Source organism: Lethenteron reissneri, chromosome 53, assembly GCF_015708825.2.
Source record: "Lethenteron reissneri isolate LAM-NWPU_2019-01 chromosome 53, ASM1570882v1, whole genome shotgun sequence".
NCBI classification, from domain to species: Eukaryota; Metazoa; Chordata; class Hyperoartia; order Petromyzontiformes; family Petromyzontidae; genus Lethenteron; species Lethenteron reissneri.
The window spans coordinates 958,181-980,725 of NC_083831.1; the positions used below are offsets into that span (position 1 = coordinate 958,181).

Sequence of the window (22,545 nt, forward strand, 5' to 3'; positions counted from 1 at the left end):
TCGACACGACCTTGTCCACGGTGCACCGACGGCAACAACTCTCCGGCCGCGCAATTATTGGATGAAGAGGACAGCGACGAAGAGACCGCAGCCCGGAGCTCTCGCTCTCCGCTGCTTCTATTCTACTCGGCGTGCCCTGGCTCCGCACCAGCCGCGCCTCTCGTCCCGAACCCACCAGAGCGTTCTAAGGGCCACCCAATGAGGTCTTCCGTGACTTGTTCCAGTCCCTCTGCCCTGCCGGCACACACACCGTGTGTGTGCTCGACGGTGCGTGCCAACTGTCCACCGCAGTTGCCGCTGCTGGACAGCAGTCAGCTCTGTGTCACTACATCACCCCCCCCCCCCTCCATAAAAAACAGCCGTCCTGTCTGCCAATACAGCAGCCGCAACCGGTGGACAGGCAGAGCAAACTTCACACACCACGCCCCCCCCCCCGCGAACCGGCAACACTTCATACACAGCGGTGCCCCCCCCCCCGCATATCGGCAACACCTTTAATCAACCCCTTACCCAGGCCCTTAACCCCCAACAACTCCTGTCCCCCAGATCCCCCCCGGGCAAGGGAGAGTCGCCCCAATACCGGGACGTAGCTCACGCGATCCGGTCCGTAGCACCAGTCACCCCCGTCTCAACTCTGAGGGATAAGAAGAGATGATGAAGGTATATTCTTGGTTCTTTCGGTAAAGTCACATAAATATGAAAATATATATATAATTTTTTATATAAATTTCAATAATAAATTTTTAAAAATAATACATTGAAAATACTAAAAGCAAAAAACCCACAATAGAAATAAAAATAGCAAAACCCGAGTTGCGGAAGCAGCGCGCGAATGCTTGCACAGCTCTTTCCCCCGCCCACTCACTCTGGAACCCTTAGAAGCAGCTACATCTGGAGGCTTGCCCCCTCTTTTATCTCTGCCTAATGAAGAGCACTTGTGTTGCGATCGAAACGTCGTGGGTTTTTTGCTTTTATTATTTTCAAATGATTTATATTTCTAATTTGTAATTTTATTTTCAAGTTTTTATTTTTATTGTGGGTTTTTGCTTTTATTATTTTCTATTTATTATTTATTATTTTTAATATTTAAATGTTTAATTTAAAATGTATTGAATGATTTGTATTTTATTTTTTAAATGTTTAGATTTTTTGCTTTCTATGTTTTTACCGAAAGAACCAAGAATATGAATCCCTGCAGTCACAAAAGTTTTAAGTCAAAAGATGATGAAGGAAGAAGGAGCCCGCGGCTTGAAGGGCGTGGCCCCTCCTCACTGCTCTGCCGCACCTGTTCGGATCCGGTCCCCGAGACCTCGCCCACGGCGGTCTCGGTGGGCCTCGGAGACCCGGGTCCGGCGAGTCGGAGGGTGTCGGTGACTCTCTCCAGCGGCCCTCTGTCACCCCCACACGCCACCACGATGTGACCCGACCGGCCACACATGAAGCACCTGGGTGCGGGGTCCCAGGGCGGGTGGAACTGCCCCCACGGGGCCCTCTTGCTCGCCGCCTCCGCCCACCCAACGCCGCCATCGCGTCTTGCATTCTCCGTGCCGCAGCCTCCCTCCTTGCCCCTTGCCGGTGCTCTTCGAAGGCTCGTATCTTCCGGCCCACCGTTAAGGATGAGGTATCTGTGCCGGCGGCGGCTGGCAGGGCGACCCTCAACTCCCTCGCCAGCTCCCGCAGCCCTCCCGCCACCCGCAGGTCGAGCGCCCCCTCGCCCAAGAGCGGGAAGGCCTCCGTGCTAGCGCCAGCAGCGCTTGCCGGGAGGCGTAGGGCGTCTCGGCCTCCTTTTGTTCCCTCTGGAGGCCACGTGAAGTGTCGAACGCCCGCTGGCAGGAGGTCACGGGACAGACCCAGCAGGTGCCACGGGTCGACTGACTGAAGTGACTGACCGATGCCCCACCTGTGCCCCCTACTCTGCCAACTCGCTGCGTTTTGTCCACCCGGCGTTCCGCTCGTTGTTGTGAGCGTCGCTCCTCTGCCCTCCGTTGTTGTTGCTGGAGGGCGACTGCCTCCAATTCCTCGGAAGCGTCCATCACGAGCCTCCTCCACACACAAACACACACGTACACACGCACACACCTGCGCGCACGTGCGCGCGCGCTCTGTGTCTAATTAACTACAAACGAGGCCGTTTCTCTTCTAATGCAGATAATGAATCTCAATTGTCTGGTTAAATTGCGGCTACTCACCTCCCCCCCCTTATCATTGCCTTATGAAGACGTGTGTGCTTATTGCTGCGAGTATGCATGCATAATTCATGCCTCCTCGGTTTGATGTCGTGGTGCACTCTCTGTGTGCGCGCGCGTGCGCTTGGAGTTTGTGGGGAGCGGTGGCGCAGCGGTTAGCGCGTTGCGCTACAAACCCGGCGACCCGAGTTCGATTCCCGCTCACGGCCAACGCCGGTGACGATGATCTGAACTGGCCCTGCGCCTTTCCCGCGGTCGACTCAGCCTCAGATGAGTACCTGGTGCGGTGTGTAAACATCGCCACTAGGGAGACAAAGGCGGCCGGGCGTCATCCACTCCCTTGTATGACGTGCCGGCCTTCATAGGTGCTGCTCGCTAACAGCACTAACAACAGTCCGTTAGGCTGCCGGGTCTATGGCTCTATAGGAGGCTCCGGGTCTTCTCCGCCACAATCATGTCCCTTTCTTCTCTTTGCTTGCAAAGATCTGGACCCGCATCATCTGCGCCGGCTTCAGACATGCCACAATCATGTCCCTTTCTTCTCTTTGCTTGCAAAGATCTGGACCCGCATCATCTGCGCCGGCTTCAGACATTCATCCTGGATTTAACCATGACACCGATTTATCGAGAGATCTGGAGAGAGTCACCATCATCGGTGAGCTCCTCCGGCAGGCGAGGCTGCGGTGACTGGGTCACGTAGCCCGCATGTCCCAGCCACCGCGTGCCCCCAGCAGCTTCTGTTTGGCTGGATAGAGGTAGGGCTAAGTGAGGTGTGCAGGACAAGACAGAGAAGTGATGGAGCTGATGCGGTACAGGAGGATGTAGAGCTGAGTGGACGTGCCGATGACCGGTATAAGCAGTGTTGAGGTGGCGAATGATTAACTATCTCGCCTGATATGCAGGAGGTGGGTTCGATCTCGACCCTGACGATGCCTGCTGCTGTATATTTGGAGTTTGCGTCTCTATTTCTCCCCGGGGACGCGTCGATTTTTCTCCAGGTCTTCCGGTTTTCCCCTCCACGTTTAGAATCGACATCACCACGCGTTGAGAGTGTTTGGCTGCTGCTCTTCATTTCCACACGACGACGATGATGGTGATGAGGCACTTGGTTGAGCGATTGTTCGTGGTGGCCACGTCGCTTCTGAAAAAGCGCCACACCGCTCCGTGGGGGCCTGACCTGGTAAACATAGGAAGTTGATTTTGCTGTTGTGAGGTTTTTAGTAAGATCGGCTGCTGTGTATTGGTCTACAACTTTTCCTTCGCCGGTCAGGCATCTTGCAATCCGCTCTGACGGTTCTGATGGGCTAATAAAGTGAATCGGCCCGCAGCCAAATCAGATCCTTCTCTTGGACCAGACGCTGTCCAATCACATCCCTGCACCTGGAGCGGATGCTCCACTTACCCCCCCCTCCTCTTGCCCCCTTCCCCCCTCCTCTGCTTCCCCCTCCCCCGCTCCGTTTCCCCCTCCACCCTCTGCTTCCCCCATCCTCTGCTTCCCCCATCCCTCCCCCTTCTTCCCCCCATCCCCCCCTCTACCCCCATAACTTTCAGGTAATCTCTTACTTAGCATTGGGATGTTTGGCCAGCTCGAGTTGAAACTAAAACTCTCTTGTCTTGTTTGTTTACACCCCGGCGAGGCCCCCACTGAGCTACACGGCGCTCTGTCACCAGCGACCTGCCCACCACGAGTGGCCACCACGAGCGGCCACCACGAGTGGCCACCAAGAGTGGCCACTCTACGCGAGGTGCGTCGCGCGCTTTCGGATGCACTTCTGCGGCCGTCTGGAACGCTCTTCCATCCGATATTCGTAAGCTGCTGGAGCTATGCACTTTAAAATAATCCCGATTAAAAACTAATTTCCTTAAAGGTGCTTTTTGTGTTTGGTGTGTCGTCCTTCCCCCGCACCTCTGATTAGCGCGATCGGCTACGTACGGCGTGATAAAAGTTCAACATACACACATACGTCCATCACACACACGGCAGCAGCAGTAGCAATCACAGCCCCCGACTGTGGCAGACGAATGCGCCAGGTCCCTGTTGCACCATGGGACTCCTCTGTCCTGGTCTCGTGAGTCCCACCACTCCCCTGTCCCACACAGAATCAACTCGGAGCTAAGCTCGTCAAGCCCCTGGCGAGCTGCGAGGTGGAGCTGCTGCTCCACAGGGTGACGTGGAGCTGAGTGGACCGGCCCATGACCGCTACCAGCGGCGTCAAGCTCGGCCCTCTGTGGAGGAGCAGGAGGAGCAGCAGCACAGCGCGGGAGGACATTCCCATTGCAAGCAGAAGGACGCCTCAGTCGGGCACGAAGGTCGCGACTGCGCGCGAGCGGACGACGGTGTCGTGGAGACAACGAGGAGGAGGAGACGGAGGAGGAGGAGACGGAGGAGGAGGAGACGGAGGGGAATTCGTGATCCATGTAGAGATCACATCGCCTCGTGAGTAATGCGTGTGTCGTGCACCCTCCGCCACCCGACACAGCCAAATGCATAGAGTTGCCACGCGATGAACACACGTGGCCATCATCATTAGGAAGTTGTGAGGATACAAACACATCGACAATTATTGCTACTGCTCTCTGTATGAGTCTATGGCTCTCTGTGTGAGTCTATGGGTCTCTGTGTGAGTCTATGGCTCTCTGTGTGAGTCTATGGGTCTCTGCGTGAGTCTATGGGTCTCTGTGTGAGTCTGTGGCTCTCTGCGTGAGTCTGTGGCTCTCTGCGTGAGTCTATGGGTCTCTGTGTGAGTCTGTGGGTCTCTGTGTGAGTATGTGGGTCTCTGTGTGAATCTGTGGCTCTCTGTGTGAGTGTATGGCTCTCTGTGTGAGTCTATGGGTCTCTGTGTGAGTCTATAGTCCTCTGTGTGAGTCTATGGGTCTCTGTGAGAGTCTGTGGGTCTCTGTGTGAGTATGTGGGTCTCTGTGTGAGTCTGTGGCTCACTGTGTGAGTGTATGGCTCTCTGTGTGAGTCTATGGGTCTCTGTGTGAGTCTATGGGTCTCTGTGTGAGTCTATGGGTCTCTGTGTGAGTCTGTGGCTCTCTGTGTGAGTCTATGGGTCTCTGTGTGAGTCTGTGGCTCTCTGTGTGAGTCTATGGGTCTCTGTTTGAGTCTATGGGTCTCTGTGTGAGTCTGTGGCTCTCTGTGTGAGTTTATGGATGTTCGTTGAACTTTGTTCGCACCGTTCACAGCCAACGCTGCTGATCGTAGGTGCGGAGGATGGACAGCAAACTCGGCACACACAAAGAAACCATGCACTGACGTCGACCACGTGACAGCCCCATGCATTTGTGCGTGTAGGGTGGAGGAGGGTAGACGACACATATTTTACTTTGATGCGGAGATCCCACTAAGCGACAGTAATAACAACAAAAAGCAACCACCAACTAAATATCGATTAGTCAATTAGTAAATTATGATTCTTAATATTGGTAGGGAACGTTGTGCCACGTACTGGAGGAGGGGGGGGGGGCGACAAGGGGGGGTAGGGAGGGGCGGGTGGTCGGGACAGAGGGGGAGGAGGGGACGGGGGAGGGAGGCGGAAAGGGAGGGGCGGGGGGATGGGGGGGAGGGAGGAGATGGGGGGGAAGGAAGGGGCGTGATGGAAGGGAGGGAAGAGGGATGGGAGGGAGGGGGCAGAAGGGGGAGGGGGGGATAGAAGGGAGATTGGAGGGAGGGGGGAGAAGGGGGGGATGGAGGGGAGGGGCGGGATGGAAGGGAGGGAAGAGGGGATGGGAGGGAGGGGGGAGAAGGGGGAGGGGGGAGAAGGGGGAGGGGGAGAAGGGGGAGGGGGGAGAAGGGGGAGGGGGGAGAAGGGGGGATGGAGGGGAGGGGCGGGATGGAAGGGAGGGAAGAGGGGATGGGAGGGAGGGGGTAGAAGGGGGAGGGGGGAGAAGGGGGAGGGGGGAGAAGGGGGAGGGGGGAGAAGGGGGAGGGGGGGCTGGCGGGGAGATGGGAGGGAGGGGGGAGAAGGGGGAGGGGGGATGGAGGGGGGGGCCCTGTAACTGCGGGCGCTGGCTATGCCAACATGGGCAGAGCGATCATTTCTCCTTGCAGGGGCAGGGGGAAAAAATATGGCGTTTGTTTTTGATTTCCCCAGGGGTTAAAGAAAATGAAATCCTACAAATAAACCCTCCCTCCCTCCCTCCGTCTCTTCGCCCAACCCTCACACACTGCGGTAGGATTAATGTGCCCGAGTGAATGCCTGTTAATACTGTGACACACACGCGCGCGGGCGCGCACACAAACAAACAGACCCCCCGCATTGCTTTTAAAGAGAATGTTGGGGCAAGTGATGTTAGTGAGTAACAACCCATGAGCAACCCCCGGCCGCCTTTATTTCCCCTCCACCCCATCATGCTGTTTTACATACCCTACCCAATACTTACATTAGGCTGAGTCGACCTAGGGAAAGCCCATCCCCGGTTCAGATAATCGTCACTTGCTTGTTGGGGGAGGCGGCCGCGTGTGTGGGGAACGAAACTCAGGGTGGCCGGGCTCGAGAGCAGCAGCGCCCTAACCGCTGCGCCACCGCTCCACACCAGGTGGTACACACACCCACACACACCTACACACACACCCCCACACACCCACACACACATCCACACACATCCACACACACATCCACATCCACACACACACCCACACACCCACACACACCTACACACACACCCCCACACACCCACACACACATCCACACACATCCACACACACATACACATCCACACACACACCCACACACACATCCACACACACATCCACACACACATCCACACACACACCCACACACCCACACACACCTACACACACACCCCCACACACCCACACACACATCCACACACATCCACACACACATACACATCCACACACATCCACACACACACCCACACACACACCCACACACACATCCACACACACATCCACACACATCCACACACACACCCACACACACATACACACACACACATCCACACACACACACCCACACACATCTACACACACACACCCACATACACACACACATCCACACACACCCACACCCACATACACACACCCCCACACACAACAAAGATCCCCGTATAGCCTTAACAGACTGTAGGGGCAAGTGCTGTTAGCGAGCAGCACCTACGAAGGCCGACACGGCACCATGAGGGGGTGGGTGGCCAGAACCACGCCCGGCCGCCTTTGTCTCCCCAGTGGCGATGTTTACACACCGTACCAGGTACTCATTTAAGGCTGAGTCGACTTCACACACACCCACACACACACACCCACACACACCCATGCACACACACACACCCACACACACACACCCACGCACACCCACACACACGCACACCCACACACACCCACACACACACCACGCAGACTGCACGGGAGCCCCAGTGGCATAGTAACGACATCATGAGATGTTATGGTTTCGATCCCGACCCTGACGCCTGCTGCTGCTGTATATCTGACGTTTGCGTGCCTCTCTCTCTCTCTGTGGTAGCGTGGACTTCTCTTCGAGTCCCTCGTGGGTTTCCCTCCTCCGCAGTTCGAGTCAACATCGATGTGTCCAGAGCGCTGCGCTGCTGCAGGAGTCCACGCGGAGAACGACGAAGAGCCGCCACGTGGTGGAGCTGCGATCATTCCCGATGGCCAAGTCGCTTCTGAACAACATCTCAGTGGGGCCCTTACAACTGGCAACAATAAACACACGTCTAGTTGTAGTTTGGGTCTGCGTGGGTTGATGTGGCTCTACGCGTCTCTGTGGGTCTCTGTGAGTCTCTAAGAGTCCGTATGAACACGCGTTTAGAGAATGTGACTGCTGCTCTAAACGTCTACGTGGTGGTAAGCCGCCACTGGGTCGAGTTACCATGTGTTGGTGTCCAGGCCGCTTCTGGCGCAAGAGCTGTTCAGCTCACCGGGCCCCTTACCTGGTAACAAGAACAATATAATACAATAATAGGGGTTTCCCCCTTTTTTCTGGCAACAAAACTCAAACTTTTTACAAGGAATCATGTGTGCATTAACCACAATACTTGCAGTCAACATGCAAACAAAACACACGCAATGATATTATATGCATTGTCCTTGAAACTGATTGGTCCACACCAAGGACGGCTTTCGTTTGAGCCTCGACACAATTGGTGCTCGACCCGAGGACGCCAAAAGGCGTACAGCTCAAAGACAATGCTGCACTATCAGAGTAATGAGGCCTCGGGGTGAGCAATAGTTTAGAGTTCAGTCGGTTCAGGGGGGGCCCCAGGTTTGTCTCTCGCACGGTCTCAGCTGGAGGCCTTCCTCTATCGCCGACTCTCCTCTTCACCCCAATCCCATCGTCGTCGTGACTCTCACACTCACCTAACGCTGTAGGGGGGCGCGCTCCGTCTTAGCACAAACACATTCCTGCAGGGGGGGAGCTGGTAGGAACGTTGGGTTGCTCGGTCAATGGCCAGGGTCAACAGCGGCGTGGTGTATCCCGCAAATATGGCCGACTGTGAGGGTGGGCACAAGCCGGCGTGAGTAGGTTAAACGTTGAGTTTTATAAGGGCATCACGGGGTGACCAGCCCCTCCCCACCCAGCCCCTCCCCACCCAGCCCCTCCCCACCCAGCCCCTCCCCACCCTCCCCACCCAGCCCCTCCCTACCCTCCCCTCCCTCCCCTCTCCACCCAGCCCCACCCCTCCCATTTGTGGATGCACGACGGACGGACGGACGGACACAATAATCCCCTGTAGGCTGGTGGAACCAGGAGGTTCCTACCAGTATAAGTTGTTGCTGTTCTTTGGGGCTGTTGTTGTTGTTGAAAACAAATCTCATGGTGGTTGTTGGTGGGGGGGTCGCCATCTCGTGGCTTTGACCACCAGGCGGGAGGGGGGCAAGGGGGGGGGTACCCCCCTGGTGCCCCCCAAGTTCGTTCCGCAACTGGCCTCACAGCTTCGAGTCCCTGTAGGATGAGTCTCATCTTTGTCGTGTTGTTTTTTAGTTTGTTTTCCCCACAGCCCATCAGCCCCCCAAACCGGGCCTGTCTTCCGCAGGGCGCCATGAGCTCTGCAACAACAACGACGACGACGACAAGAGCGGCGCACGAGGCAGACTCTGCTGCCCATGAGGCACCGAAGGTCGACACCGGTCCGGGGTGACCGCGCTGAGCTGGGGGGGGGGCGGAGATGAGATGCGTGACATTTGGGCGAGAGCGCCGTTAATCATCAGCTGCTGTCAGCAGCGAGAAGAGCAGCCCCCCAGAGGCACGCGGGGAGCGGGAGACGCGTCACGGGGAGGAGGCGGGGCAGTGAGGAGGAGGGGCCACGGGGAGGAGGGGAGGGGCCACGGGGAGGAGGGGAGGGGCCACGGGGGGAGGGGAGGGGCCACGGGGAGGAGGAGGAGCCACGGGGAGGAGGGGAGGAGCCACGGGGGGAGGAGCCACGGGGAGGGGGGGAGGGGCCACGGGGGGAGGAGCCACGGGGAGGAGGGTAGGGGCCACAGTGAGGAGGAGGAGGGGCCACGGGGAGGAGGGGAGGGGCCACGGGGAGGAGGAGGAGCCACGGGGAGGAGGGGAGGAGCCACGGGGAGGGGGGGAGGGGCCACGGGGAGGAGGGGAGGGGCCACGGGGGGAGGAGCCACGGGGAGGGGGGGAGGGGCCACGGGGAGGAGGGGAGGGGCCACGGGGAGGAGGGGCCACGGGGAGGAGGAGGAGGGGCAGTGAGGAGGAGGGGAGGGGCCATGGGGAAGAGGGGCAGTCTGTAGGGGAGGAGCCACAGAGAGGAAAGGGGAGGGGTCATGGGTAGGAGGGGCTGTGACGAGGAGGAGGGGCAGTGAGGAGGAGCCATTGGGAGGAGTAGGGGAGGAGCCACGGGGAAGAGGGGAGGGGCCATGAGGAGGAGGGGAGGGGCCAGGGGTAGGAGGGGAGGGGCCATGAGGAGGAGGGGAGGAGCCACGGGGAAGAGGGGAGGGGCCATGAGGAGGAGGGGAGGGGCCATGAGGAGGAGGGGAGGGGCCAAGGGTAGGAGGGGAGGGGCCACGGGGGGGAGAGGCAGTGAGGAGGGGAGGAAAGTGGCGAGTGGTGTTCGTGATCTCAGGTGAAGAGTTCAGCAGCAGCAGCAGCTCGCTTCCTTCCCGCTGCCAGATGTCCCTGCCGCTGCAGCCCTAGTGAGAACCACTCTCATGGTCTCGTCACCACCACCATCACCAACAAAGACAAAGATTCCCCGTATAGCCTTAACAGACTGTAGGGGCAAGTGCTGTTAGCGAGCACCTGTGAAGGCCGGCACGGCACACGAGGGGGTGGGTGGCCGACACCACGCCCGGCCGCCTTTGTCTCCCTAGTGGCGATGTTTACGCACCTCACCAGGTACTAATTTGAGGCTGAGTCGACCTAGGGGAGACCCAGAACCGGTTCAGATAAGCGTCACCGGTGTTGGCCGCGAGCGGGAAACGAACCCGGGTCGCCAGGTTCGTAGCGCAGCGTGGCGCTAACCGCTCCCCCACCGCTCCCCCACCACCACCACCCCACCACCACCACCCCACCACCACCCCACCACCACCCCACCACCACCACCACCCCACCACTACCCCACCACCACTACCCCACCACCACCACCCCACCACCACCCCACCACCACCACCACCCCACCACCCCACCACCACCACCACCACCCCACCACCACCACCCCACCGCTCCCCCACCGCTCCCCCACCACCACCCCACCGCTCCCCCACCACCACTCCACCGCTCCCCCACCACCACCCCACCACTCCCCCACCACCACCCCACCGCTCCCCCACCACCACCCACCACTCCCCCACCGCTCCCCCACCACCACCCCACCGCTCCCCCACCACCACCCCACCACTCCCCCACCGCTCCCCCACCACCACCCCACCGCTCCCCCACCGCTCCCCCACCACCACCCCACCGCTCCCCCACCACCACCCCACCACTCCCCCACCGCTCCCCCACCACCACCCCACCACTCCCCCACCGCTCCCCCACCACCACCCCACCGCTCCCCCACCACCACCCCACCACTCCCCCACCACTCCCCCACTACCACCCCACCGCTCCCCCACCACCACCCCACCACTCCCCCACCACTCCCCCACCACCACCCCACCGCTCCCCCACCGCTCCCCCACCACCACCCCACCGCTCCCCCACCACCACCCCACCGCTCCCCCACCGCTCCCCCACCGCCACCCACAGCACCCACCGCTACGTGTGGCCTTGACAAGTCTTCGACTGCGGCTGTCCACCTCTTGGTGCCACTGCAAAGCCGCTCTGCACACCACGCGGCCCACACATCCCAACCTGCTCCTCCTGACTCTACCCACACCGCTGTCTCGCCACGCGCTCTCCCCAACTCGAGTTCGCTATCGGCATCAGCTGCAGAGTTACCATCATCAGCAGCAGCAGTTACCATCAGCAGCAGCAGCAGCGTTATCATCAGCAGCAGCAGTTATCATCATCATCAGCAGCAGCGTTATCACCATCATCATCATCATCGGCGTTATCATCATTACCTTCGATACATGATGACAGTGACAATAATCATCATCATAATCGCAATCTCCACGACCGCCAGTTGGTTGTCATGATCATCATCAGCGCAATCACGGCATGCGCGTGTCTGTGTTGCACTCGTTATAATGTTTGATTTCCGTACATTTATTTAACAAACGTATTTCAATTTGTATCCTCAGTTATCGACAACACATTACACAAGCTATGTAAGCCGTTAGGAGCCGTCCATAAATGACGTTACGCACCTGGGGGGGGGGGGGGGTCAGACATTTGTGACGATGTGTAACTTTAAATAAATATAGACAACACGTTCTACTTACTTAAATAGACTTTTTAATAAACGTTTTCTCCTACTACATCAGAGTGCACTACAATAGTTTAAAGCGATTTGAAGCATGTCTTATTTTTCAAATGGAAATTTGGTTTTGGGGGGGGGGGGCAGAGCTTTGTGACGTCATATTTGAGGGGGGGGGCTGACTTTCTGTGACGCCGTGTGACGAGGGGGGGTAAAAAAATGTCCAAAATCGCGTGACGTCATTTATGGACGGCCCCTTACCGAGTATGAACGACGCACCAAATACGTTGATGGAACGTGGAATCAGCCGAGAAGTGGATTCCAGGTCGAAGGAAGCAACACAAACGATGCGACCCACTCTCCCTGCGCACCAGCAGTCGCGGCACTTGACCCATCCCACCAGCCACGCGCACACACGCCGCCTTCTGGCTTCTCGCAGCAGGGCTCTCATCAGCAGCACTGGCTCAACGCAAGCAACCACCCCGGAGCGGTTCGACTTTCAGGCTCTCATCAGCAGCTGCAGCAGAAGCAGCACCAGCTGCAGCAGCAGCAGAGGCAGCAGCAGAAGCAGCAGCAGAGGCAGCAGCTGCAGCAGCAGAGGCAGCAGCTGCAGCAGCTGCAGCAGTAGCAGGAGCAAAGGCAGCAGCAGCAGGAGCAGCAGCAGTAGCAGCAGAGGCAGCAGCAGCAGTAGCAGCAGCAGCAGGAGCAGGAGAGGCAGCAGGTTTCACTTGCCCCACTGCTGCCTCTCCTGCTGCTGCTGCTGAACGGCAAGACGCCTTTAGGCGTGACGTCATCACCCTCTGCTTATTCATTGAAGTGACTTGCACCCTCCGCTGCCACGCTAATGATCAAGTTGTTGTTGTTGTGTCATTGTTGTTGTTGTGTTATTTTTGTTGTTGTGTTATTATTGTTGTTGTGTTATTGTTGTTGTTGTGTTATCGTTGTGTTATTGTTGTTATTGTGTTATTGCTGTGGTTGTTGTTGTGTTATTGTTGTTGTTGTGTTATTGCTGTTGTTGTTGTTGTGTTATCGTTGTGTTATTGTTGTTGTTGTGTCATTGTTGTTGTTGTGTTATTGTTGTTGTGTTATTGTTGTTGTTGTGTTATTGCTGTGGTTGTTGTTGTTGTGTTATTGTTGTTGTGTTATTGTTGTTGTGTTATTGTTGTGTTATTGTTATTTTATTGTTGTGTTATTGTTGTTGTGTTATTGTTGTTGTTGTGTTGTTGTTGTTCTTGTGTTGTTGTTGTTCGTTTATCTCGACCTCAGGGGCCACTGTGCACCATTAATCAAAGTTTCGTCTCAGCCCCTCCCCCCTCCCCCCCCCCTTGCCCCCCCCCAGTGCCCATCACCCCCCCCCCCCTCTATACCCAGCCCCCACCTCGCCCCCTATCACCCCCCCTCTCTATACCCAGCCCCCACCTCGCCCCCTATCACCCCCCCCTCTATACCCAGCCCCCACCTCGCCCCCTATCACCCCCCCTCTCTATACCCAGCCCCCACCTCGCTCCCTATCACCCCCCCCCTCTCTATACCCAGCCCCCACCTCGCTCCCTATCACCCCCCCTCTCTATACCCAGCCCCCACCTCGCCCCCTATCACCCCCCCTCTCTATACCCAGCCCCCACCTCGCCCCCTATCACCCCCCCCTCTCTATACCCAGCCCCCACCTCGCTCCCTATCACCCCCCCCTCTCTATACCCAGCCCCCACCTCGCTCCCTATCACCCCCCCTCTCTATACCCAGCCCCCACCTCGCCCCCTATCACCCCCCCCTCTCTATACCCAGCCCCCACCTCGCTCCCTATCACCCCCCCCTCTATACCCAGCCCCCACCTCGCCCCCTATCACCCCCCCCCTCTCTATACCCAGCCCCCACCTCGCCCCCTATCACCCCCGCCCCTCTCTATACCCAGCCCCCACCTCGCTCCCTATCACCCCCCTCCTCTCTATACCCAGCCCCCACCTCGCCCCCTATCACCTCCCCTCTCTATACCCAGCCCCCACCTCGCCCCCTATCACCCCCCCTCTCTATACCCAGCCCCCACCTCGCTCCCTATCACCCCCCCCTCTCTATACCCAGCCCCCACCTCGCTCCCTATCACCCCCCCTCTCTATACCCAGCCCCCACCTCGCCCCCTATCACCCCCCCTCTCTATACCCAGCCCCCACCTCGCTCCCTATCACCCCCCCTCTCTATACCCAGCCCCCACCTCGCCCCCTATCACCCCCCCCTCTATACCCAGCCCCCACCTCGCCCCCTATCACCCCCCCTCTCTATACCCAGCCCCCACCTCGCCCCCTATCACCCCCCCCTCTCTATACCCAGCCCCCACCTCGCTCCCTATCACCCCCCCCTCTATACCCAGCCCCCACCTCGCCCCCTATCACCCCCCCTCTCTATACCCAGCCCCCACCTCGCCCCCTATCACACCCCCTCTCTATACCCAGCCCCCACCTCGCCCCCTATCACCCCCCCCCCTTCTCTATACCCAGCCCCCACCTCGCCCCCTATCACCCCCCCCCCTTCTCTATACCCAGCCCCCACCTCGCCCCCTATCACCCCCCCCTTCTCTATACCCAGCCCCCACCTCGCCCCCTATCACCCCCCCCCCTTCTCTATACCCATCACCACCACCACAGACGCCATCAGCGCGCTCATCAAAGCGGCGACTCAAAGATCCCCCCCCCACCTCGCCCCCCCCCCGGCCTCGCCGGCGCTGATAAGAGACGAGAGGCGTGAGGGGGGGGCGGTGGCCGGGGGAGGGAAGGGGGGAGCGGTGGCGCAGCGGTTAGCGCGCTGCGCTACGAACCTCGGCCACCCGTGTTCGATTCCCGCTCACGGCCAACACCAGCGATGATTATCTGAACTGGTTCTGGGTCTCCCCTAGGTCGACTCAGCCTCAAATGGGGCGGTGTGTAAACATCGCCGCTGGGGAGACAAAGGCGGTCGGGCGTGGTGTTGTCCACTCTCCCCCTTGTGTGCCGAACCAGCCTTCATAGGTGCTCGCTAACAACGCTTGCCCCAAAAGTTTGTTCAGGCTATACGGGGTCTTTGTTGATGGTGATGGGGAGGATGGTGATGATGATGCTGATGATGATGGGGAGGGGGGAGGGGTGATCATGATGATGGTGATGTGGGTGATGTGGGTGGTGATGATGATGATGATGTGGGTGGTGAGGATGATGGTGATGTGGGTGGTGAGGATGATGGTGAGGTGGGTGGTGAGGGTGATGGTGATGTGGGTGGTGAGGATGATGGTGAGGTGGGTGGTGAGGATGATGGTGATGTGGGTGGTGAGGATGATGGTGAGGTGGGTGGTGAGGGTGATGGTGATGTGGGTGGTGAGGATGATGGTGATGTGGGTGGTGAGGATGATGATGATGTGGGTGGTGAGGATGATGGTGAGGTGGGTGGTGAGGGTGATGGTGATGTGGGTGGTGAGGATGATGGTGATGTGGGTGGTGAGGATGATGATGATGTGGGTGGTGAGGGTGATGATGATGTGGGTGGTGAGGGTGATGGTGATGTGGGTGGTGAGGGTGATGATGATGTGGGTGGTGAGGATGATGGTGATGTGGGTGGTGAGGATGATGATGATGTGGGTGGTGAGGATGATGGTGATGTGGGTGGTGAGGATGATGGTGATGTGGGTTGTGAGGATGATGGTGATGTGGGTGGTGAGGATGATGGTGATGTGGGTGGTGAGGATGATGATGATGTGGGTGGTGAGGATGATGGTGATGTGGGTGGTGAGGATGATGGTGATGTGGGTGGTGAGGATGATGGTGATGTGGGTGGTGAGGGTGATGATGATGTGGGTTGTGAGGGTGATGGTTATGTGGGTGGTGAGGGTGATGGTGATGTGGGTGGTGAGGATGATGGTGATGTGGGTGATGAGGATGATGGTGATGTGGGTGGTGAGGATGATGGTGATGTGGGTGGTGAGGATGATGGTGATGTGGGTGGTGAGGATGATGGTGATGTGGGTGATGAGGATGATGGTGATGTGGGTGGTGAGGATGATGGTGATGTGGGTGGTGAGGATGATGGTGATGTGGGTGGTGAGGATGATGGTGATATGGGTGGTGAGGATGATGGGGATGTGGGTGGTGAGGATGATGGTGATGTGGGTGGTGAGGATGATGGTGATGAGGGTGGTGAGGGTGATGGTGATGTGAGTGGTGAGGATGATGGTGATGTGGGTGGTGAGGATGATGGTGATGTGGGTGGTGAGGATGATGGTGATGTGGATGGTGAGGATGATGATGATGTGGGTGGTGAGGATGATGGTGATGTGGGTGGTGAGGATGATGGTGATGTGGGTGGTGAGGATGATGGTGATGAGGGTGGTGAGGGTGATGGTGATGTGGGTGGTGAGGATGATGGGGATGTGGGTGGTGAGGATGATGGTGATGTGGGTGGTGAGGGTGATGGTGATGTGGGTGGTGAGGATGATGGTGAGGTGGGTGGTGAGGATGATAGTGAGGTGGGTGGCGAGGATGATGGTGATGTGGGTGGTGAGGGTGATGGTGATGTGGGTGGTGAGGATGATGGTGATGTGGGTGGTGAGGATGATGGTGATGTGGCTGGTGAGGGTGATGGTGATGTGGGTGGTGAGGATGATGGTGATGTGGGTGGTGAGGGTGATGGTGATGTGGGTGGTGAGGGTGATGGTGAGGTGGGTGGTGAGGATGATGGTGATGTGGGTGGTGAGGATGACGGTGATGTGGCTGGTGAGGATGACGGTGATGTGGGTGGTGAGGATGACGGTGATGTGGCTGGTTAGTATGATCGGGATGTGATGTTCTCGGTGATTCGCTCCTCCGTGATGGGTGCTGCATCACCGCGATGAGATGCAGGCTGCATGAGAAGCCAGCCCGCGGGTGCTGACAAGAACACGGAGACACCGCGGCACGATGCCTCCTCCTCCTCGTCATGCTCCACGCGGCACGTGTCACCGCCGCCGTCTTCAGGTTCACGTCAGGTTGGGGCTGCGTGGCGCTGACAGTCGTGCCTCGCGACTCGGGGCGTCTCTGTGTGCGCGGTGTGTCAACGTCGCCACTGGGGAGACAAAGGCGGCCGGGCGTGGTGCTGGCCGCCCACCCCCTCGTGTGCCACAGTGCCGGCCTTCATAGCTGCTGCTCGTGCCCCAACAGTCTGTTCAAGGCTGCATCTTGAAGGGTCTTTGTCTCAAGTCTGAGAGAGTGGAGTTTACATGTTTCTCTCTCTCGCCCTGGCTCTGCGTGGGGGATTTGGGGGGTTTCCTCCTCCCGTAGCTAAACCCCACACCCACCGTGGAACTGCGATCGAGACAAAAACCACATCCCCAGGGCCGGGACATTCCCTGCGAATCACTCAAGAGGGCATCACGCAGACCAGCATCAGCAGCGGTGACATAGCCACCTCACTGCCAATACTCGGCAGGACCCTCCTGAGAAGGAGTCTTGGGCTCTCGGCGAAGCGCTCCTGAGTAGACTTGCCGTACTATCATCATCATCATCTTTATCATCACATAGCTGTAACGGTGGAGGCTACGAAAGCGGCACCGTGTTGTACACCGGATTCTTGAATCAACCTGTGCGGAGGTCTGAGCGTAAATACCCGTGAGCCATCTCAGCGCGGCCGGCTACGCACGGCGCGACACGCGCGGGCACGAGGCGACAGGGAGATTTAGGCTGTCGATGGTGCCTGTTGGATGTGTGCACGGTGCGTTGTTCACGTGGGGTGAGCGGCAGTCTACGTGTGTTGAACTTGAGTGTTGTGATTAGCGCGCTGCGCTACGGACCCGGCTTCCCCAGTTCGACTCCAGCTCATGGCCAGCGAGACCAGTGACGATTATTTGAACCGGTCTTGGGCCTCCCCTAGGTCGACTCAGCCTCAAATGAGTACCTGGTGCGGTGTGTAAAACATCGCCACTGGGGAGACAAAGGCGGACGGGTCGTGGTGCTGGCCACCTACCCCCTCGTGTGCCGTGCGGCTTTCGTTGGTGCTCCCTAACAGCACTTGCCCCAACAGTCTGTGTAGGCTATAGGGTGATCTTTGACTTTGTATATTCACGTGTGTGTGTGCTGAGTGCTTTTAGATATGTATATGCCTATAGGGGGAGCGGTGGCGCATTGATTAGCGCACTGCGCTACGAAGCCGGCGAGCCGAGATTCCCGCTCACGGCTAACGTCAGTGGCGAGCACCCGAATTGATCCTGAGGCCCTCTCCTAGGTCTACTCGGCCTCGAATGGTTACCTGGTCGACGATGTCACCAAACATTCGCCCGAGGGAGATGAGGGGGGGGGGACGAGGAGGGGGTGTAAGGGGCGGGGTAGGGGTGATGCGAGTGGGTGTATTCATGGGCTAAGAACACAGGACACGGAAGCCTTTAATCTGCAAGAGAAGGGACCGGTTTTCTCCGTGGGCACTTACCGCATTCAATACGAATACGGTAAGTTCAGTCAAGATTGAACATACCGTATTCTCTGGATCAGAGGGCCGCAATTTTCTTGCCGCATTCTGTTTCCTTTAACTCAAAAATAGACAGCCCGGTGTGTGTCTCACAATCTGGTGGCCTTGCCCGTGTGTGTGAGTGTGTGAGTGAGTGAGTGTGAGTGTGTGTGAGTGTGTGTATGTGAGCGAGTGTGTGTGAGTGTGTGTGAGTGTGTGTGAGTGTGTGTAAGTGTGTGTGTGTGTGAGTGTGTGTGTGTGAGTGACTGTGTGTGTGTGTGAGTGTGTGTTTGAGTGAGTGTGTGAGAGTGAGTGTGTGAGTGTGTGAGTGTGTGTGTGAGTGTGTGTGTGAGTGTGTGAGTGACTGTGTGTGTGTGTGTGAGTGTGTGTTTGAGTGAGTGTGTGTGATTGAGTGTGTGTGAGTGAGTGTGTGAGTGTGTGTGTGTGAGTGTGTGTGAGTGTGTGGGTGACTGTGTGTGTGTGAGTGTGTGTTTGAGTGAGTGTGTGTGAGTGAGTGTGTGTGAGTGAGTGTGTGATTGTGTGAGTGTGTGAGTGTGAGTATGTGAGTGTGTGAGTGTGTGTGTGTGAGTGTGTGTTTGAGTGAGTGTGTGAGAGTGAGTGTGTGAGAATGAGTGTGTGAGTGTGTGTGAGTGTGTGAGTGACTGTGTGTGTGTGTGAGTGTGTGTTTGAGTGAGTGTGTGTGAGTGAGTGTGTGAGTGTGTGAGTGTGAGTGTGTGTGAGTGAGTGTGTGTGAGTGAGTGTGTGTGAGTGAGTGTGTGAGTGTGTGAGTGTGTGTGTGTGAGTGTGTGAGTGACTGTGTGTGTGTGTGAGTGTGTGTTTGAGTGAGTGTGTGTGAGTGAGTGTGTGTGAGTGAGTATGTGAGTGTGTGAGTGTGTGTGTGTGAGTGTGTGAGTGACTGTGTGTGTGTGAGTGTGTGTTTGAGTGAGTGTGTGTGAGTGAGTGTGTGTGAGTGAGTGTGTGAGTGTGAATATGTGAGTGTGTGAGTGTGTGTGTTCGGCCGGATCGAGGGGGCTAAACGGGCGCGGCATGGAGAGGCGCCTCACCAACGCGCGGCTCACCAGGATGGGAGATCTGGTGGAGCCTGGAACACGGGGCCGGTGGCTCGGACCAGCAGACATGGCCGCAAAGACAGGGCTGCAGTCGCTCCGGGTGGCTGCCCGGATCCTGGCCGAAGCTAAGGGGGCCTTCTCAGCGGCAGCGGGGAGAACGCCCCCATCGGCGTTGGGGATGACGAGGCCCCTCTCGTCCCCCCTCCACCGGAGCTCTCCGTCGTGCCGCTGCGTCGCCAACGCCGACAAGCGAAGGCGGATCACGACCTGTGCCGGCTGGAAGACCTACCCGAGGTGGCCTTCGCAAATGTAAAGAGGAAGGTGCTCTACTCCTACATGGTCCGGTTTCACCAACAGGACACCCTGAGGAGCCACAAGGACCATGCCTGGAGGAAAGCCCTGCCCTGCATCTCTCCGGAGAGGCCTCGCTGGAGGCAACTCTACTCCAGCCCGACGTACAACCGCATCGGTGACCTCAGCGGGAGCATCGCCCACGGCACCGTCACCGCCAACGCCTCCCTGGCGCGCTTCGCCGACACGTCCCCGGAATGCCGGTCCTGCTGTAAAGTGGAGACGGTGGCGCACCAATACGTGGAGTGCAAGAGCCTGGACTTGTTGTGCAAGGTCTTGAGAAACATCCTCCTAAAGTTCAGCCTCCACTTCTCCCCGACGGTCCTCATCTTTGGATACCAAAAGGGCGACGGACCCCAACATCTTCAGGGGCTGGTCAACGTGCTCGTCGGCTGTGCCAAGCTCGCCATGCACAGGGCGAGGAAGGTGGCCCTGGAGGGGAAACGTCCGGCCAGCAGCCTGGGCATCTTCCGCGCTCTGGTCGGAGCCAGGGTGTGTGGGCTGGAGTTCCGCCACGCGCGGCTGACCCACGCCGTGCCGGCCTTCAAGGAGCAGTGGGCGATGGAGGAGGCCGTGTGCTCGGTGGCAGATGACGGGGAGCTCTGCGTGCTGATATGAGCTACCCGTCGGAGGCCGTTGGACTGCGAGAAGGGCTGCGTGCAGAACGAGAGAGTGAGCGAGAGAATGAGCGAGAGGTGGGGGTTTACATGAAGCAAAGTTTAAAAATTAAAATAAATAAATAAACGGGCGCGGCACGGGTTAGAAAAGAGATGGAGTGACGTGGCACAGGAGGACGTGGAGCTGAGTGGACTTGCCGATGACTGGTACCAGCCGTGTCAAGATCGGCCTCTGTGGAGGAGGCTCGTGAAGGACGCTACTGGGCAGTTCGGAGGCAGTTGCCCTCCAACAACAACGGAGGGCTGAGGAGCGACGCTCACAACAACGAGCGGAGCGCCGGGTGGCTAAAGCACAGCAAGTTGGTACATTAGGGGGCACAGGTGGTGCATCAACCAGTCATCTCGGTCATCTCAGTCAGTCGACCCGTGGCGCCTACTGGGTCTGCCCCGTGACCTCCTGCCAGCGGGCGTTCGACACTTCACGTGGCCTCAAGGTGCACTTGGCCTGGCACAAGCGTCGTGGTGACGTCACCGCCACTTAGTGGCGAATGGCGGTTGTTGTTGTTGTGTGAGTGTGTGTGAGGTAATTAACATTTCATAGCCACCGTGATGATGAGAGAGAGACACGCAGACTCCACATATACAGCAGGCGTCGTCAGGGTCGGGATCGAACCCACGGCCTCCTGTGCACCAGGCGAGGTCGTTAGCATCTCGTGGTCACCGTGACGTCCACGACTACAAGAAGACAAAGGCAACGACCCCGCATGTAGCTCAGGAGGAGGACACGGTATGATGATGATGATGATCATCATCATCATCATGCATGTATGTACTAGGTTCAACTTCTTTCGCACCGTACGTAGCCAACCGCGCTAATCGCAGATGCAGAGGGAAGGACAAGAAACTAAACACAAACAGCGGTTCTAAGGAAATTTGTTATCAATCGAGATAATTAAAAGTGTATCACGATGGTGGTGATTGATGTGATGAAGATGTTGATGACGACGATGGTGATAAGAATATAAATTATTATGATAATATTGGTCAATTATTACCACGATGACTATCAATCCGATTGGAACTGCCAATGGTTGACGTGGTGTGCCGGGTGCTCGCGATGGCTTCTGTGTAGTGTGTGTGTTGCACTTCGTTCGCACCGTACGTAGCGAGCCGCGCTAATTGCAGGTGCGGGGGAAGGGCAACAGTCGACACAGAAGCAGCAGTTCTCAAGCCACGAGCTTTCAATCTCGAGTTCCAGTGGACAGAGGGCAGGGACTTGTCACCCAATTAGTGCCTCCTATGCACGGGAAACATTCCCGATTTGCGGGGCCAAATGTAGCAGCAGCAGCAGCAACAACAATAACAACACATCAAAGATCGCCACAACACGGCCCGCGTTGTTAGGGGGAGGCTGGAACACAAACACACACAGACGCACAATTAAGGCAAAGACAAAGATCCCCCTCATAGCCTCTAACAGACTGCTGGAGCAAGTGCTGTTAGCGAGCACCTATGAAGGGGGTGGATGGCCAACACCACGCCCGACCGCCTTTGTCTCCCCACTGGCGATGATTTTGCACACATTGCACCAGTTCCTCATTTAAGGCTGAGTCGACCTAGGGGAGGCCTAGGATCGGTTCAGGATAATCGTCACCGGTGTTGGCTGGGAGCGGGATTCGAACTCGGGTCGCCGCAGCGCGCTAACCGCTACACCACCGCTCCCGACGACAAAGGCAAAGATCCGCCGTGTAGCCTCAACAGGCTGTTGGGGCAAGTGCTGTTAGCGAGTAGCACCTACACAGACAAAGATCTCCCGTGTAGCCTCAACAGGCTGTTGGGGCAAGTGCTGTTAGCGAGTAGCACCTACACAGACAAAGATCCCCCCTGTAGCCTCAACAGGCTGTTGGGGCAAGTGCTGTTAGCGAGCAGCACCTACACAGACAAAGATCCCCCGTGTAGCCTCAACAGGCTGTTGGGGCAAGTGCTGTTAGCGAGTAGCACCTACACAGACAAAGATCCCCCGTGTAGCCTCAACAGGCTGTTGGGGCAAGTGCTGTTAGCGAGTAGCACCTACACAGACAAAGATCCCCC

General features: G+C 57.7%; 1 pseudogene; it reads left to right on the forward strand.

Annotated features, from left to right (window-relative positions):
* The first annotated feature begins 19,463 nt into the window (after positions 1-19,463).
* LOC133356191 (basic proline-rich protein-like) overlaps positions 19,464-22,545 on the forward strand; it is a 93,805-nt pseudogene continuing 90,723 nt past the window's right edge.